Source organism: Bison bison, unplaced genomic scaffold (assembly GCF_000754665.1).
Source record: "Bison bison bison isolate TAMUID 2011002044 unplaced genomic scaffold, Bison_UMD1.0 scf7180017864485, whole genome shotgun sequence".
NCBI classification, from domain to species: Eukaryota; Metazoa; Chordata; class Mammalia; order Artiodactyla; family Bovidae; genus Bison; species Bison bison.
The window spans coordinates 2357955-2363670 of record NW_011495045.1 but is presented as its reverse complement, the minus strand read 5'-3'; positions in this window follow the sequence as shown (position 1 = coordinate 2363670).

The window sequence follows — 5716 nt, the reverse complement described above, 5'->3', positions numbered from 1 at the left end:
GTCGGTGATGCCATCCAGCCATCTCATCCTCTGTTTGTCCCCTTTCTCTTCCCTGCCCATAATCCTCCCAGCATCAGGGTCTTTTCCAATGAGTCAACTCTTCACATGAGGTGTCCAAAGTATTGGAGTTTCAGCTTCAGCATCAGTCCTTCCAATGAACACCCAAGACTGATCTCCTTTATGACGGACTGGTTGGATCTCCTTGCAGTCCAAGGGACTCTCAAGAGTCTTCTCCAACACCACAGTTCAAAAACATCAATTCTTTGGCGCTCAGCTTTCTTCACAGTCCAACTCTCACATTCATACATGACCACTGGAAAAAGCATAGCCTTGTCTAGATGGACCTTTGTTGGCAAGGTAATATCTCTGCTTTTCAATACGCTATCTAGGTTGTCATAACTTTCCTTCCAAGGAGTAAGCGTCTTTTAATTTCATGAAGTTGTACACCAACAAATTGGACAACTGAATAGCAATTGACGAATTTGTAGAAACACAAAATCTTCCAGGACTGAGTTAAGAAGTAAAGAAGAAATAGGTAAAATTCGAACAGGCTAATCACTAAATTAAGCAAGGTAAATTAGTAATCAAAAAACTTCAGCAAACAAAAGTCTAGGGCCGGATGGCTACACAGGGGAATTCTATGAAACATGTAAAGAAGAGCTAGTACTTATGCTACTCAAGTTATTCCAAGAAATTGAAGAGGCAGGAATAAACCTAAATTCATTCTTAAAGTCTAGCATTATCCTGATACCAAAGCTTCCTAAAGTCACCACCAAAAAGAGAGAAAATTACATGATAATATCACTTATGAAGATAGATAAAAGAATTCAACAAAATATTAGCAAATGGAATTTAATTACATAGAAAAAAAATCATGCACCATAATCAAGTAGAATTTATTCTAGGAATATAAGGATGGTTCAGTATCTGCCAGTCAATCACTATGATAATCACATTTTTTAAAAGGAAGAATAAAATTATATTATCATTGCAAATAAACAGTAAAAGCATTTAACAAAATTCAGTATCCACTTATGATAAAAATTCAAAGTTGGTATAGAGGGAACATATTTTAACATATTGAAGGCCATTTATGCCAAACCCACAACTAACATCGTACTCGATAATGAAAAGCTGAAAGCTTTATGTCTAAGATTAGGAACAAGACAAGGATGCTTACTTGCGCCATTTTTATTTAACATAGTATAGTTATAGCTCTAGTTATAATAAACAAGCAAGAGTCACATCAAACAAGCAAGAAAAAGAAATAAAAGGTAATAAAATTGGAAGGAAAGAAGTAAAATTGTCACTATTTATAGATGGTATGATATTATTACAGAAAACCCTAAGAACTCCATAAATATACTATACAATATACTAGAGCCTCTTCCAGGGGATCTTCTTGACATAGGAATAAAACCCACATCTCCTGTGACTCCTGCATTGCAGGGGAATTTTTTAGAAAATGAAAACACTAACTTGAAAAAGACACATGCATTCCAATGTTAATAGCATCATTTATTATTTTATTATTAATTATTACAAAACCAAGATATTGAGGCAATCTAAGTATCTATCAGCAGATGAATGGATAAAGAAGGGGTGTGTGTGTGTGTGTGTGTATTACTCAGGCATAAAAAAACTGAAATTTTGCATTTGCAACAACATAGGTGGACTGGGAGGGGTCATTCTTAGTGAAATAAATCAGAGAGAGAAACATAAATACTGCTTTAACTTATATGTGGAATATGAAAAATAAATGAATGAAAAAATAAAACAAAACAGAAACAAGCTCATATAGAGAGAACAAACTAATGGTTACCAGTGGAGAGATGAAAGCAAAAATATTAAGCATAAAGGATTAAGAGATACAAACCATTATGTATATAATGAATAAGCTACAAAAAAATTATTGTGTAGGACAGGGAATATACACATATATTAATTAACTAACATACTGTTGTTATTGTTCAGTCACTCAGTTGTGTCTGACTCGGCGATCCACTGGACTACAGCATACCGGGCCTCCCTGTCCTTCACCACCTCCCAGAGTTTGCTCAAACTCTTGTCCACTGAGTCTGTGATGCCATCCAACAATTTCATCTTCTGTCACCCTCTTCTCCTTCTGCCTTCAATCTTTCACAGCATCAGGGTCTTTCCAATGAATCAACTCTTCGCATCAGGTGGCCAAAGTGTTGGAGCTTCAGGTTCAGCATCAATCCTTCCAATGAATATCCAGGGCTCATTTCCTTTAGGATGGACTGGTTGGATCTCCTTGTAACAAAGGGACTGTCAATAGTCTTCTCCAGCACCACAGTTCAAAAGCATCAATTCTTCAGCACTCAGCCTTCTTTATGGTCTAACTCTCACATCTGTACATGACTACTGGAATAACTTTAGTCTATTCCAGTCTAGACTACTGGAATAACTTTGTTGAAAAGTGATGTCTCTTCTTTTAATACACTGTCTATGTTTGTCATAGTTTTTCTTCCAAGGAGGAAACATCTTTTAATTTCATGGCTACAGTCACCATCTTCGGTGATTTTGGAGCCCAAGAAAAGTCTGTCACTGTTTCTGTTGTTTTCCCATCTGTTTGCCATGAAGCAATGGGACTGGATGCCATGATCTTAGTTTCTTGAATGTTGAGTGTTAAACCAGCTTTTTCACTCTCCTCTTTCATCAAGAGGCTTTTAAGTTCCTCTTCACTTTCTCCCATAAGGGTGGTGTCATCTGCATATCTGAGGTTATTGATATTTCTCCTGGCAATCTGGATTCCAGCTTGAGCTTCATCCAGTCCAGCATTTCACTTGATGTACTCTGCATATAAGTTATTTAACAGGGTGACAATATACAGCCGTCACATACTCCTTTCCCAATTTGGAACCAGTCTGTTGTTCCATGTCTGGTTCTAACTGTTGTTTCTTGACTTGCATACAGATTTCTCAGGAGGCAGGTAAGGTGGTCTGGTATTCCCTACTCAAAGAATTTTCCACAATTTGCTGTGATCCACACAGTCAAAGGCTTTAGCATAGTCAATAAAGCAGAAGTAGATGTTTTTCTGGAATTCTCTTGTTTTGTAAGTAGCCCAGTGGATGTTGGAGATTCAATCTCATTCTTCTGTCACTTCAAATCCCAACTTGCACATTTAGAAGTTTGGCTCATGTACTGTTGAAGTGTAATTTGAAGGATTTTGAGCATTACCTTGCATGTGAAATGAGCATGATTATGCAGCAGTTTGAAGATTCTTTGGCATTGCCTTTCTTTGGGATTGGAATGAAAACTGACCTTTTCCAGTCCTGTGGCCACTGTTGAGTTTTCCATATTTACAGACACATTGAATGCAGTACTTTTAACAGCATCATCATCTTTAGGGATATAAAATAATTCAGCTGGAATTCCATCACCTCCATGAGCTTTGTTTGTAATAATTCTTCTTAAGGCCCATTTGACTTTACACCCCAGGATCTTTGGCTCTAGCCAAATGACCACATAGTCGTGGTTATCCAGGTAACTAAGATCTTTTTTGTAGAGTTCTTCTGTGTGTTCTTGCCACCACTTCTTAATCTCTCCTGTTTCTATTGGGTCCTTATCTCTTCTGTACTTTATTGTGTCCATCTTTGCATAAACTATTCCCTTGGTATCTCTAACTTTCATGAAGAGATCTCTAATCTTTGTCATTCTATTGTATTCCTCTATTTCTTTATACTGTTCATTTAAGAAGGCTTTCTTATTTCATCCTGCTACTCTTTGGAACTCTGCATTCAGTCGGGTATAGTTTTCCCTTTCTCCTTTGCTTTCCTTTCCCTTTTTCTCAGCTATTTATAAGACCTCCTCAGATAACTATTTTGCTTCCTTGCATTTCTTTTTTTTTCTTTTTGGCAATGGTTTTGGTGACTGCTTCCTGTATAATGTTACAAAACTCCATTCATAGCTCTCCAGGAGTTCTTTCTATCAGATCTAATCCCTTGACTCTATTTGTCACTTCTACTTTATAATCATAAGGGGTTTTATTTAGGTCATACATGAATGACCTAGTGATTTTCCTTACTTTCTACAATGTAAGTCTGAGTTTGCAATAGGAAGCTCATATCTGAGCCACAAGTCAGCTCCAGGTCTTATTTTTGTTCACTGTATAGAACTTCTCCTTCTTCAGCTGCAAAAAATATAATCAATCTGATTTCGATAGTCACCATCTGGTGATGTCCATGTGTAGAGTCATCTCTTCTGTTGTTGAAAGAGAATGCTTGCTATAACAGCACATTCTCTTGGCAAAATCCTGTTACTGTTTGCCCTGCTTCATTTTGTACTCCAAAGCCAAATTTGCTTGTCACTCCAGGTATCTCTCTACTTCCTGCTTTTCCATTCCAGTCCCTTCTGATGAAAAGAACATCTTTTTTAGATGTTAGCTCTATAAAGGTCTTGTAGATCTTCATAGAACCTTTCAATTTCAACTTCTTTGGCACTGGTGGTTGGGGTATAAATTTGGATTGCTGTGACTTTGGGTTGTTTGCCTTGAAATGAACCAAGATCATTCTGTCATTTTTGATATTGCATCCACACTATTCATAGCAAACACACTTTTCCAACAACTCAAGAGAAAACTCTGCACATGGACATTACCAGATGGTCAATACCAAAATCAGACTGATTATGTTCTTTGCAGCCAAAAATGGAGAGCACAATGCAGTCAGTAAAAATGAGACCTGAAGCTTATTGTGACTCAGATCATGAACTCCTTATTGCAAAATTCAAGCTTAAGTTGAAGAAAGTAGGGGAAATGATTAGGTCATTCAGTTATGAAAGAAATCAAACCCCTCATGATTATACAATGGAGTAACAAATTGGTTCAAGGGGTTAAATTTGACAGAGTGCCTGAAGAACTATGAAAAAAGATTCATAACATTTTACAGAAGGCAGTGACCAAAACCATCCCAAAGAAAAATAAATTCAAGAAGGCAAAATGCTTGTCTGAGGAGGATTTACAAATAGCTGAGGAAAGAGGAGAAGCAAAAGGTAAATGAGAAAGAGAGAAGGATATACCCAAGTGAATGCAGAGTTCTAGAGAATAGCAAGGAGAGGTAAGAAGGCTTTGTTAAATGAATAAGGGGAAAAAATAGAGAAAAACAATACAATGGGAAGAATCAGACATCTCTTCAAGAAAATGTGAGATATCAAAGGAATATTTCATGTATGAATGGGCATGTTAAAAGAGAGCAATGACTAGGACCTAACAGAAGTAGAAGAGATTAAGAATAAGTGACAAGAATATTCATAAGAACTGTACAAAAAAAAGGTCTTCAAAACCCATATAACCATGATGGTGCAGTCACTCACCTAGAGCTGGATAAGCTGGAATGTGAAGTCAAGTGGGCCTCAGGAAGTATTACTACCAATAAAGTTAGTGGAGGTGATAGAATTCCAGCTAAGTTATTTCAAATCCTAAAATATAATGCTGTTAAAGTGATGCACTCAATGTGTCAGCAAATTTGGGAAATTCAGCAATGGCCAAAGGACTGGTAAAGGTCAGTTTTAATTCCAGTCACAAAGAAGGAACTATCCAAGAATGTTTCAGTTCAATTCAGTTCAGTTCATTCACTCAGTCATGTCCGACTCTTTGCGACACCATGAATCGCAGCACGTCAGGCCTCCCTGTCCATCACCAACTCCCGGAGTTCACTCAGACTCACATTCATGGAGTCAGTGATGCCATCCAGCC